At 47.3% G+C, this 14,656-nt stretch overlaps 1 pseudogene; it reads right to left on the bottom strand.

The window, feature by feature from the left end:
• Positions 1–11,782: 11,782 nt before the first annotated feature.
• Positions 11,783–12,333, bottom strand: LOC149349575 (uncharacterized; annotated as a pseudogene).
• Between the last annotated feature and the right edge of the window lie 2,323 nt (positions 12,334–14,656).

Below are 14,656 nucleotides of genomic sequence, written 5' to 3' on the forward strand. Positions count from 1 at the left end.
CTCCCAAGCCGGACTGTGCCGCATGCGCGGTCTGCCGCACCATGGATGCAGCGCGCCACCGCACGTACCTGAGCACGTTCACCTTCCCGCCTGGCTCCAAGCAGTCTTATCCCCACACTTAGTCACAAGAAAATAAAACTCCCAGGATCGTTACGAGGGTGTAACGCGTATGTTTGAGCGCTCGCTGTGCTGTGAGAAGGCGCAGGACAGAAGCCTGCGTTTAATTTATGGTTTCAGCTGTTGCAGCCTTGTATTTCATCCCTGGGTTTCCGTAGGCAACGTCGTCAAGGTATGTTTTTTTTTTATTTTAATTATTTAATTTATTTATTTATTTATTTAAGCATACTGCAGGCCCTTTTCGCACTTTTTTTTATTTTCGCCTAGTAGAACTAATATTTTTTTTTCTCTCTCTCTTTTGATAACACGTCGCTGAAGCTTGCTCCGAGTCTCTAAGCGTGAGGGGGGTTTCAACTTGAAGAAAATCCGTGACCTGAAACTGCATGTCTGCAGCGTACGCCCATCTCGTCTTTTCTTTTGCCACCCAAGTTGCTCTTTACATACGTTTGCTTTTGCGTGTGCATATCTGCCTTTGTAGCCCTTAGAATGCTCGTTTAAGGTGCATCAACTTTCAGCCTGTATTCTGTTTTACTTGCTTCATATTGCAGATTTCTCAGGGCTGGAGAAAAAAGTGGCCATCATTATATGCATGGCGCCGTAGAGTTATGTACACTGTGTATTAAATGGTGCATACGTTTGCGTCTGTTGTTTGTATTCATTCAGATTTGCGCCGTTGAACGTAAGTTTTGTTCGGCACGGACTTTCAATTCGGTCTGTATTGTTTTTCTTTGACTGAAACATGAATGCATTTTGATTGAGGTGGTGTATGGTGCGGTCGCCGGCATGGACAACAGGATGCAATTCGTGCTAAGAGCACAGCTAGTAAACTGAAATTACTTGTGTATGGCGCTGCTATTTGCTCTTATATGGGCCAAATCGGGTTACTTTTTGAGTTCATATTTCCTTTGTGTGCAAAATGCTAGGACATTTCACGTAAACGGATAAGTGCAGAACGGCCGAGCCAGCACGCATTCAGACGAGTGGAAAGGTGGATTACACCATCTGTAACGTAAGTATGCACCTGAAATTTGGCACATATGTGCGCTTGAATGCCTGCAGGCTGCATGAAAAAGGAGGAATAATTTTATTGAACCAGAGCCGAGAAATCGAGCATTAACCTTTTGGGGCTTTCCATGGGACGCACAACTTTTTGGACATTGCTAGTTGTGGGGACGTTTTTTAGATGTGTTCGGGAAAAAGGAGCACCTCCTGGGGAGATTCCAGATGTCCCGATGGGTCATTTTTGGGAGATTTTGAGGAGGTTTTGTGTTTGTTGGGCAGGGTCTAACGAAAACATAAATTGTAGAGAAACCTGGGAAGCCCTGCTGCGGAGCGAGGCCCCTGATTCACAGCAACAGGCCATCCGCCTGGCGGAAGAAGCCGCGAGGAATCAAGACCTCTTCGCCTGCTTCTAATCGCGGAGGTCCCGGCCCCCGTCAGCAAGGCATGCGTGCCGGGGACGGGGAGTAGGGGGCTTCCTGATCTGGCGGTAAATAAAGTTATCATCATCATTATCATCGAGACAAAGTGGCGAAAACCAGGACTCCGTGATGGCTGGAGGCGAGCGCTGTGCTCCTGCCTAGCAGCAGCCAAAATGAGAACTGCCGGCCGGGCGTTGAAGGCCTCTATAAGCCGTCGTCGCTTTGTTTACGTTTGCACCAACGTTACGGTGGATCCCGATTCAGACAACGAAGTTCTCGCAAAGAACTGGGCCTGCATTCAGCGACCTCAACCCCACACAGTGCGCGATGCTTTTGAGGGCTGAGGCGGCGGGTCGTGGCAAGGAAGTCCAAGCGCCGAGGAGTCGGCAGCGTCGCTGTCACCTCCGAGCCACCGTCACGACTGGTGTGTAGCAACTGGTACGTGCAGGCATATTAAATTCTGTAATAATAGTCCTCGTAGGGCTGGTTATGCAGCCCAGCGTCTCGGTACGAAGCGAACACGCCGAGCAGTGAGTTTGCTAATGTGGAGGCGCGTTCTATACACAGCCCTTTTTCCCGGTCGCAGTTGCGTGCCGTTGCACAAACTTCGTCCGAGGAGCACTTAGGCACTTGGAGGTCCTCTGCTGCTGCGCCCTTGTAAATCGGGGCGCATAACGAAACCATGCGGGCACGCAGAACGCATAGCCGCGAAGCACCCCAAAACATTACCGGAACTCGGCTGGGCGCCAATTGCAGGTTTTCTTTGACTTACAACATTCAGGTTGTCTTTTGTTTCGTTAGCAACACTGCGCCAGGTCTTCGCCTCGTCGCGTAGCCGGTAGGCACGAATGGCCTTGAACAGCCATTGCATAACAACCGTTTCAGCCGAGCTCCGCCAGGTGGCATCGCCGTCGTCGGCGCCGCTGCCGCGCATAGTCGCTCGCTCCCGCCAGATGCGTGCTCTCCGCCGAGGTAGAGTGTGGGGAGGCGGCGCTTCGCCTCGGTGGAATCTTGTCCATATGGAGAGCGCTAAAGGCCGATTCACACGACGGACCGTTCGCCCGCGGCCCGCGCACTACGTGCTCATGCGTCAGCACATTGAGAGGCGCGCTGCTGGCCGCGTCCTCTCACGGCCGGCAGCGCGCCTCTCAATGTGCTGACGCATGAACACGTAGTGCGCGGGCCGTGGGCGAACGGTCCGTCGTGTGAATCGGCTTTAAAGAGAAGCAACGGCGAAAGGACCAAGCTAGAAAGATTTCACCTTCAGTTTAGGAGACAGAGGAACGCCGCAAGGATCGGTCCTCTCCCCCTTCTTATTCAATATAACCCTCATCAAAATGGCACACGCACTCGCAAAAATCCCAGACCTAGAACACTCTTTGTACGCGGACGATATCACCCTTTGGACCACCAAGGGGAGTATCGCCGTGATACAAGATACGCTACAACAAGCGGCAGATGTAGTAGTAGAGGAGGCACAAGCCGCGGGACTCGCGTGTTCCCCCCAAAAATCTGAAGTCCTCATCCTACACCCAAAGCGTCAAAGGAAAAATAAAGCGCCTGAGATCAAAATCTACGCGGAAGGGGCAGCCATCCCAGAAGTGGAAACACTAAGAATCTTAGGAATGCTGATACAGTCAAACCAAAAAACGACACGTTAATTAAGAAACTGAGAAACGCTCACCATACGTCACCCTCACAGTGAGAGAAAGAGACGACCTGGATTCTCTAATATAGACAGTCCTACAAAATTGCGCTCAACCTCTCTCGTCATACTCCAAATGAAAAACTATTACAGTTAGGAATTCATAACACCTTAGCGGAAGTGATAGAAGCACACCTCACCGCACAATATGAAAGACTATCAGGCACTGAAACGGGACGTTTCATCCTAAAGAAAGCATGAATACAATATGAAGGAATCCGTACACACACCTTGCCAATTCCAATAGACGTGCACGAACACTTAACAGTCCCTCTTCTGCCCAAAAACATCCATCCACACTACGATACGGACAGAAGAAGGGCTAGGGCGCAAAAACTTCACGAAAGATTTTCAGTTCAGAAAGACACGGCGCACGTGGACGTGGCAGAACATGCGGACAGAGACGCCTTTTCTCTGGCAGTTGTCGATCATCGAGGTTCTCCCCTTGCATCGGCGACAATAGATAAAACAAAATTTCCGGAGGAGGCCGAAGAAGCTGCCATAGCTTTAGCCATTACCTCCACCACTGCCAAATACATCATAAGTGACTCCAAAACAGCAATTCGAAATTTTGCAAAAGGAAGGGCCCACTCAGCAGCCATCAAAATCTTATAAAAAATCTCCAATACCCGCCAGATAACATTGATCTGGGTCCCCGCCCATTCGGAGCATCCTGGAAACGAGGCGGCGCACCAATTTGCCCGAGGATTCGTGGTTAACCGGAAGGTGCGCTACCCCGATCTCAGGTCGGCCAAGGAGCGAATGACAACCTACAAAGAAATTACTACCCACTTCAAGACAGAAAGACAGATCTTCCCAGAACCACATAAATCCCTGAGTAAAACACAAGTTAGTTGGCGGCAGCTCCAAACAGACACTTTCTTTAATCCGTACATGTACTCCATATGGTACCCGGAGCAGTACAGCCCCGTCTGTTCTCTCTGTGGGCACAAAAGGCAGACACACCGCACATCCTATACTCATGTACTCAAGACAAGCCATCGCACAGTCTGCAGCTCTCTACCCAATCTCAGTGGGAGGCCGCGCTGCTCAGCTCGGACCAGGAGGTTCAACTTCGAGTCACAGAGCGAGCCGAAGAGGTCGCCGAACGACATCGTCGGTCGGCCATCTGGCGTCCGGCCTATGCCCCAATCCGCGCTTTAATGAAGTTTACCTCCTCCTCCTTCGCAGAGACCGACTTCGAAACCAAAATCGTGAGAGTAGACCACCACACGTTGTCATTCGCTGGAGCCACGGCAGCCACGACGTCACGGGAGGCGCTGCACGGGCACGCTTCCGGTAGCCGTGAAAATCGTCTGCTCGAGCCGCCGCGCGACCCCCTCGGGCAAGTGCGAGCCAGGGCATTGCCTTCACGCATATGTTGTCAATTTACCTCTGCCGCCTCTTTCTGTCGGGAGTTTGGGAACCACTCGCAGTGCCTTTGTCGCAGTGACAAGCAAAGAAATCCGACGTGCGCCGCGATCCAGGAAGGCGAAGAGAGACCGGAGAGACGCTGCACACGCTACTGCTGGGGTGCTGGGTCAACACCCTCGCTGGGTGCGGCAACCGGAAGTCGCAAACTGAACGTCAGCGAATGACGTAACCATGGGCGGGGCCCAGTCCCAGAACTGTTTTCTTCTTGGTGCCCCGCGTGTACGAGTTGAGGAGGGAGAGGAGGAGCGTGATTTTTAATCGTCTATAACTTCGTTGTTATTGATGCTAGCTCAAAAATTCTTGCGCTGGGGTGACGAGTGATGGAATGCCTATCTCTCGTCTGCTTTACGTAATCGCAATTAATTTATTGCGTAGCCCCTTTAAATCGACAACATGAAAACCAGGCTCATAAGGCGAATAGCTAACAAAAGACGAGGAGTCAAAGAGAAAGATCTGCGCTGAATGGTTCAGGCTTTTGTGATAAGAATAGCATACACCATCCCCTACCTCCAGTTAGGGCTGGCGGAAAAGAACAAAATAGAGGGGATCATTAGGCAGGCATATAAAGCGGCCTTGGGGCTACCGCACTGCACCCCTACAAAAAGACTTCTTAAATTGGGGGGTCCACAAAAAACACTACGGAACTTTGCGAGGCATACATAACCAAAACCGCGGGGTGGAAGATCCTGATCAACATAGTACTTAGATGATGGAATCCCGGAAAGGAACGCGCAGGCAAAATTACCGACCGAAGTGAGAAAATTACTCACTATTACACCAATTCCAAAAAAAACATGCACCCTGCTATTCACGAAGGCAGGAGGAGAGCAAGAGCAAAGACCCTTGAAACCAAACTAGAAGGCTCGGAATTTTTTGGTCGTGAGCGCGAACGACTGGGGTGAAATATTAACGGCCGGTTCGGTAAAAACATAGAACTCAGGGACAGCGGAGGAGACGGCTATTGCCGTGGAAATGGTCAGCTCCAAAGCAATCACCGTGATTAGCGACTGCAGGGTTACTATAAACAATTTGGCGCGGGGTATAATGCCCAAGCAGACATCATTAATCCTAAGACATCAAGATTGGAACCAAAGAGAGGTGGAACTAATATGGGTGCTTGCACACTCGGAGAACAAGGGCAGCGAGTTGGCTCACAGTATAGCTCGAGGTTATGTCAGCCGAGCAGTGAGCCGGGTTTAGTCCCCAAATTTCACAAGAGATGCATTCATATCCTTTCACGACTACACTGATCAGTTTAAACTGGAAAGGAGGATATATCTGCTACTAGGCAAAAAGCTCGACAAAAGCCCGGAGATAACGTGGCGTCGGCTCCAGACGAGCCTTCTTTAGCCCGTCGAAACTAGCACTCATAATCCAACGCAGTACAATCCAACTTGCAAAGAATGCGGCGAGATAGCCGGATACGATCACATTCTATGGAACTGCAAAAACTGCACCGGTGGACCTACTATATCAGTCCCTTCTCTAGAGGGGTGGGAGGCTATACTGGCCAGCTCATACCCGTTGACGCCTGTCCGGGCCACTGTATGGACTCAGAAGGTAACCGAGAGCCATGGGCTTGAAACCATCTAGTATAGTGCCCACATAGGGTTCAGTGCTTACAATAAACGCTTTCCAATAAAAAATCGGCCTCTCCATTCGATCACTTTCCGCATCTAGACACCATATTCCGCGTGACGCTCGCGTTAATACAGGACGTACTACACCCGCCGCTGTGTACGATGGTGGAACACTCAAGTTTAGGCTACACACAACATAAATACCCCCGAAAGCAGAAGAATGGGCAGCTGCCACCATAGCTCAGAGCACCAAACGCGAAATTCGGAAGTCGTAGGTTCGGATCCCACTGGCGGCATGTGGTTATTTTTTCCCCGCTTTCTAATCAGTTGTGTTTCAGCGATAAAATAGCTGCACTAATATTGTCCCATTGATTAAGCCCACAAATTGTAAAATAAGAGAAACCCTTATATATATATATATATATATATATATATATATATATATATATATATATATATATATATATATATATATATATATATATATATATATATATATATATAGGTACAGTATTACGACAAACGCGACTGTTCTTTTAACGTTTATTTTGCCAACAGTTTCGGGAATGGTATTCCCTTCGTCAGGGCAGGCTTACAATGAATCCGTTTCGTCAATATAACGACACAGAACAAGCGAGGAGGTATAATCTCCGCCCTCTAAACAAACTTGAGAATGAGGGCAGGGGACCGTATAATAGGCAGCACGACAAGTCTCAAACGGGTCGCGGCTGAACAACAACCAGAAAAAACAAACGAGGAGGTGGAAATGGTAAAGTAGTAGCAAAGAACGAGCCTGAACAGCGCAGCGATAGAAGGGGCAAAAGAGCGTTAGACCCGGCTCTCGGCGCACACGGAAGCCGCTACCCCCCCCCCCCCCCCCCCCCCCCCCCCGCGCCCCCCCTCCAAATACGCGCACACCCCCGCAAGACGCCGCCGGGTCCGAGCGGGCGGCCCGTATCAGGTATCCTGAGACGCTTGCAAGGGGACGCGTTCGAGAGACGGCCAACACACACTTGTTAACCGCTGCAACGGCAACTTGCGACTGTGCCCTCTGTGTATTTTTGCTTCATTTCGTCGCTTTGCTCTGCTGTCGGGCCTTTCTACCAGACAATCTGGCGCCCCTTTTCCCATAAATATACTAGGCGGTCCAAAACCGTGTCCCGCAGTGAGCTTCCCGTGAAAAAACAGCGTCCGTCGGGGTAAAATACTGAGCTAGCCCGAGCGCGTAATGGGAAGGCAAAGATGAATTTGGGGGAACAAAACAAAAGAAGGGAAGAGCAGAAAAAAATTAGCTCTAGAAATGTTTAAAGAAAATGTAACACAGAAAACGTTAACGCACACACAGGAAGAGAAAAGAGAGAAATAAAAAGAAAAAGAAAAACTTCTGATTAAATGTGGTGCCAAAAAAGTATGACATGGTGAGAGCACTTTGATAAAGTTGGGCGCAGTGCATGTGGTTTCGAGATTTGCATGCACACGCAGGTTAAATCATTCTGAGATTATCGAGTTGAGTCGATGTTGGTGTAAGTAAATAACAAATGACAAGAAATATGTAGAAAAATGAAAATAAAAATGGCACGGAGAATAAAAAATTGAGCACAAGAAGTTATACAAAAGTTAACAAATTAAAAATAATAATAATACATGTGTGCGGAAAACGCGAAAGGTCTGCGGCCCGCGGAGCTGCCGCGTGGTCCCAATGGTCTAGGTGATAGATCAAAGGTGTCTATTTGGAATGGAACGTGGATGCTGGCAGGAGGTTGGACAAAAAAGTACTCAGGAAATAAACTGCCAGATTCCCTGCCTTTTCAAAGTGTGTCTGCAGTTGTCAAGAAAAAACAAGTTCAGGCGTATTCTGATAATAACGCTGTCCAAGGCCTATGACCTTCGGAATTTCCTACGTTGGCTCCTTTAAGCAGGAAAGTCTCCCGGGAGTAGCGTTCATGCCATGAGAGAACGTACTTCATCGTACTTCATTCATAAATTCGGCACGTTCTCTCATGGCATGAACGCTCCCCTGCCCTCATTCTCAAGTTTGTTTAGAGGGCGGAGATTATACCTCCTCGCTTGTTCTGTGTCGTTATATTGACGAAACGGATTCATTGTAAGCCTGCCCTGACGAAGGGAATACCATTCCCGAAACTGTTGGCAAAATAAACGTTAAAAGAACAGTCGCGTTTGTCGTAATACTGTACCTAAACTAGTAAACTGGGCCATTGGAACCCCTACTGAATACTATATATATATATATATATATATATATATATATATATATGTGTGTGTGTGTGTGTGTGTGTGTGTGTGTGTGTGCGTGCGCGCGTGTGTGCGTGCGTGTGTGTGCACGCGCGCCTTATCACTGTGGCGAACGCCAATCGCATGTGTTTCACGCTTTCCCTCGTTCCTGCCTCCCCTCATGATCGGTACGAATAAACGCTTTTCTATCCCGAGTGTTCTATGGAAGTAAGGCACGCGCAAAGCGCGTACCAGCTATATATATATATATATATATATATATATATATATATATATATATATATATATATATATATATATAATTAGCTTTCAGCGATCACATATTCAGTAATATTCTAAATCGAACAGCACAAAATAAATAAATTAATTAAAAATCCCATGCGTCCCTTGGTTTCTGTGGCTGTTGGCCTCTCTCTCTCTCATATATATATATATATATATATATATATACATATATATATATATATATATATATATATATATATATATATATATATATATATATATATATATATATACTGGACATTTCTGATCATCACACTTCCAGGCAGCTCTCTGCAATGCCAGATTGTTTAAGCATGTAATTATCGCAAACAATTTGCACACGCCCAATGGACCACGAATATCCTGACATCCCGTTTAGATCCGTCCGCGGCTCAGATTGGATGTTGACGGGACGTCTGCCAATGGCTTTTCTGGGCAACAATCAAGGTTCACCTTTAGTTAACCAACGGATGTCTGGCAGATATCTGCTTTTTGACGTCCGTTGGCAGCGAAGCAGTGGATGTCCCGCGGATTCACTCTTTCTAGACTGAATTTGTCCTGCATGAGCGCAGTCATCCGCTGCCATGGGCGCTGACTGCGGAGGGGGGGGAGGGGGGTGCGCTGGAGGGTTCGCCCCCCCCCCCCTTTCTCGACATTTTGTAGTGGAAGCTACACTAGGCTAGCAGAAGCGCATTTCGCGGTGCCTGCCACAGGCCACTACTGCGCATGCGCCGTTACCAAGGCAACCAGTATCATGGCAACCATGGCGCCGCACTGCGCATGCAGAGTCGCGCCGCGCAGCTGGGAAGAACGAGAAGAACGTCTCGCGAAGGGACGCCGCCAAGCTGCTGAACGACAGCGACGGCGTGTCGCTACCGAAACGTCAGTAGACGAAACTATAGTAAGACTGACATTCGAGCGAGTTGGTAAAGCATGTTGAAAAATTTCCAGCGCACACAGGACAGGGACGAAGAAGAGGACACCACAAGACGAAGCTGTTTTCGCTACGTATATCCTGGCCTAGCTGAGCTAAGCCAGTTCCAATTTTTTTCGCTCAAAGACTGAGCGATGGGGTCAGGGGGCAGCGTATCTTCTGCTACGGACTGACACATTCACACGGCCGACGAGGAGACGCCGAGAGCGATGTCGCTGTTTCCAGCCACACGCTTCGCGACAGGAACGGCGAAGTACACTGGAGGGAAAAAAAAGCGCGCAGCAAAGTAAAATAAACGAACTCGTTCCGTCAGCCACTTTATCTCAGCGCCAACGTATCGTTCGTTACTTGTTGATCACGAACACGAAGTTCACGTGAGTCACTGCCACACAAACACTTTTTTTCTATTCGATCATGCCACGTAAGTACGTTAAATGACTAGAACCACCTTCCCGTAGACGCTGTGTAAATAAGCGCATTTGTTTTTTTTTCTCGCCAGTCACTGTTTGATTTTATTTAGTTTTTTTTTTCACGTAGCCCGTTTTATTCTTATTTTTTGTCATGATACGTTCTGCTCGTGTTTGCACGGTGTCCTAGTTTATTGGTCGAAAATTTGTACTACTTCCATTACGCTATGATCAGCTTTGCTAATGTTTGTATTGTGTACTATAGTTCAGTGCACGTAGATATTGTATCGTATTGCGTTCGTTTGCTAAAATTCTCGCTGTTTGTTTTTTAAGATTTATGTAAACCCAATCCCCTCTATAATGTTTCGGTGACTGGGGGTATAGAAAATAAATAAAAATCCAAAGCTGGCCAACACAGCAAAGCATGTGAGCGCGGCACTACACCACTTTGCCAGGGCTAATTTCGGGTGCTTAGAAAAAAATTAGGGTAAGACCAATTGCAGATCTCTTCTTTCCAGCCACCAGGCAACAATATATCAAAATTGAAATAAATTTAAGTGATCCAGCAGCCACGCTTTCTTCGATCTTACGTGAGATCACCCTATCCATATTTTCACAATCGTATCATCATGGTGTACTACTAGACTGGAAGACTGCTGTGGTCATACCAGTACAAAAAGCCAGAGATAAACAGATTCCACCTAACCATTGACCCATATCTTCGAGATCAATAGCATGCAAAATAATGGTACATATATATTTACACATCTTGTTAATTTTCTGGAGAATAATTTCTCCTCTCTAACAGAACATATGGCTTCCGAAAGTTTTTCTCTGGTGACATTCAACTACTTTCCTTCATTTACGACTTGCACTTCTATTTGGACTCCGCTTTTTTCGTCTGACTGCATATTTCTTGACTTTGCTAAAGCATTTGATAAAGTTAATAACTCACTGCTATTACATAAATTAAGCGTGCTGAACGTTGACCCTGCAGTTCTTAACATGGATCTCCTTCTTCTCGTGTTGAATTTGTCAGTCTTAATGACGTTTCTCTACTGTACCACTTGGTTCTGGGGTCCCTCGAGGATCAGTACTTGGCCCCCTTACCCTTACCCCCCCCCCCCCCCCCCCCCCCCCGACCGATTGAAAACTCGGCGCCTATGTCCGCGGCACTTTTTTTCTCTGACAATTTTTAGGAGAACATGTGCAATGTTCAGTTTATGGGCATGTTTTGTCATGATAAATATTTGTTATCTCAGTAAAACATTGTTCTGAACTGAACAAGTTTCTTTTTACTTGTTTTTTTTTGTTTATGTACTTAGGTTTTTCATATATTACAATCCAAGTTTGACTCAAGAGAGAATAATTAACTGTGTGAAAAAAAATTGTTTTGCTTACGCAATGTTTCTTTGATCGCTAGATGGTGCGTATTATACAAGCATTAACAAGAAAAAAAAACTACAAAATGAATTTTCAGTGCGCACATATTTATTTACATTTGATAAATTTACATAGTTAGGCACTCGCGCCTGAAGAAAACCATAACATAAAACAACAGTTTAAGTACCACAATACAAGCAAACGCGCTACAGTAACATGTATACAGTTATCAATAATGCACGCAAGCATGTGACATTTCGGACAGTTCTGCTCTTTCTAGGTGCTTAGGCGGGACCAAAGGTTGCTACTCCCTCCGCTGTCTGCTCAAAAAACTCTTTGATGACGTCGTCTAAACATAGGAGCGCCGTTCTTTCTTTGTGTGTATGCAAAATCAAAAGATGCGATAACCTCTTTTGCGTTCTGTTACGCAAATACGTTTTTATTCTGCGCAGAGCACTAAAAGAGCGTTCTCCAGAAGCGACAGATGCTGGTATGAAAAACAGAAGCTGAACATACCTCACGACCTGATCCATCAACTCGCGCATGTTTTGCGATTCCCTTTATAGGATCTCCAAAATGCCTTGAGTTGTAGTAGAATTAGTACCGTTTAGAAGAGTTGGTAATAGCATGAACTGCGCCGAGAGTTTGCACAAGTCAAAATCAACTGCATGCACTCCCAAAGCTGCCTCTAGTTCATCTGCTGTATACCGACTACCTCCAGCGGCGCTAGTTAAGATGTCTTCTAGTTTTACGAGCTGTTCCATGCTCGGCTGCTCAAAACGCTGTTTTGTTTCACTTATGATTCGGTCGGCAGCGGCGAAATACTCCTTGCGCAGCGCGGTCTTAACGTCAAGTGCAACTGGCTGGACAGGTCTATCAGTCGTCTCCTCGCAGGAGGTTTTGTCGGCCTTGACATACGAGGTTCCTTCAAGCCTAGGCGCGCTGCTGCTGTGCTCGTGTGCTGCCACAGCTTCTCAAACGTAGTTTCAGAGCGCAACTGGAGATCGCCTCGCAGAGAGCCTGTGCTGCCTTTTTTTGCACCTGCGGCGCAATATGTTGAGCTCTGTAGAGCCCTTGCTAGTTCTTCACAAGGCCCAAAGAAGGCTCCGAAAATGTGGATACCTAACAAGGTTTCAAATTTCGGCAAAAGCCGATCGTAACCTCTAAAAATAGCCTTGCTGCTTTCGGTCACTGAACCTGGTGTCTGCAAGAGCTTCTTGAGTGTCTGTTGGACTCCGGCGTAATTCTCAACGAATCTTTGCATCGACTTGGCTCTAACGTTCCATCGCGTCGGGCAAAGCGGCAGTAAGTTATTTGGCATTGATCCACTCTCCACAGCTGACTCGTGTCCTGTAGGAAGTACTATGTTAGCATAGACACTTCTGCGCTTCTTGGAGTCGAGAACTGCGTTGGAAGCGTCTTTAACAGTGCTAAGAGCGTCTCCAATTATGTAACAACTTCTGCTAGCCTCTTGCAGTACCAGATCTAAACAGTGATTACTGCAATGGACATACAGTGACCGTGGCTCACAGACATTAAGTCTTTTTTGCACACCCGAAAAACGACCGGACATATTCGCCGCCCCATCAAAGCAGTGGCCACGCACACAGTGAAAGTCTAGGCCGAGGCGCAAAATCATGTCCTTGATGGCCGAGTACAGGGTCTCAGATCTACTGTCAGGCGCGTTATACAGGCCGAGATACTCTTCCCGAACTTCGAGATTATCCCTCTGCACCCACCGCACGCAAAAGGTGAACTGCTCGTCACCATTTACATCGGTTGTTCCATCAGTAATGATGCCAAAAAATGGACTAGCCTTCACGTCCTCTACAATTTCTCGTTGCACACTATGGGCTATAACCTCTATAAGCTCATTCTGCATGTAACCGCTCACCCATTTATTTCTCTTAGTCATCCACGTCTTCAGGGCTGGGACATCCTCCGATCTCTCGTCGAGCAAATCGAGCAAATTTCCATCACATTTACCTCGTCCTCGAAGAGCCTGATCCGTGCGGCAGAGGTAGCGCACAGAGCTAACTATGACACGAAGTGCTGCCCTGGCCTCCTCCCGCTGTTTGTTGTATTGCTGCGAAAGGAGACGCAAAACAGGAATGCCTGCCTGGCATGAAAAGTTTCGGCTCACGGAAGCCAAGTGAAATTTGCTCTTTTCATGTGACTGGAACTTCTCGATAGCTTTTTTCCAATTGTTAAAACCAACCTTCACTAAAGCTGGTTCCATACTTCCAGCACTGTCCCCTCTTTCATCGAAATGTCGACGGCACTCGTGATGGGAGACTGCGTCGCTCTTGCTTTCATAAAAAAAGCCAAGGAAATCGCACAAACCAATCACGTTGGCACGATCTACCGCCTCGGTTTTTGGGGAACCTGTAGGTTTCGGCTGGAAGTGACCGACATTCGTACAGCGCTGACTCGTCCTCCCTCGATCCGTTTCTTGAATTCGTGAAGGCAATTGGCAAATTCACATTGCTTGTTTCATCAAAGCTGGTTCCTCCTGATGTTCGACGTGAAGGCCCCGCTGTTGGAGCTTCTACAAACGAAATCAAAGACGTATGGTCCAATTTTGCTTTTCACAATGGGCTCCTCGTATTTTCAGTGAATGATTTTTAACAAGCGAAATCAAGTTTTCTCAACATTTTCCCGAATCAATATATAACAAGGCATTATCATTAGCATAGCAGATAGGCGACTTTTCTTCTGGTTGGAAACACTGAAAATACTTGCCCGTGGGAAAGGCGTGACATTGACGAAGGGGGGGGGGGGGGGGGGGGGGTTGGAAGATTGGTGGCGGAATTCAAGGGAGGGATGAATTTGGAGGGGAAAAGGATAGCCAAACTAGACATTGTAAGAGCGAAATTGAAAGAAAGGGAAAAGAAAAATCATTTAACAATGAGCGAAGTATAGGCTAGGTGGCGAAAGCTGCCGCCCGATACAAAGGATAAAGCCATTATCCATCCATCCATCCATCCATCCATCCATCCATCCATCCATCCATCCATCCATCCATCCATCCATCCATCCATCCATCCATCCATCCATCCATCCATCCATCCATCCATCCATCCATCCATCCATCCATCCATCCATCCATCCATCCATCCATCAATCCATCCATCCATCCATCCATCCATCCATCCATC

Source organism: Amblyomma mixtum, chromosome 3, assembly GCF_055824585.1.
Source record: "Amblyomma mixtum isolate Tamu chromosome 3, ASM5582458v1, whole genome shotgun sequence".
Taxonomy (NCBI): Eukaryota; Metazoa; Arthropoda; class Arachnida; order Ixodida; family Ixodidae; genus Amblyomma; species Amblyomma mixtum.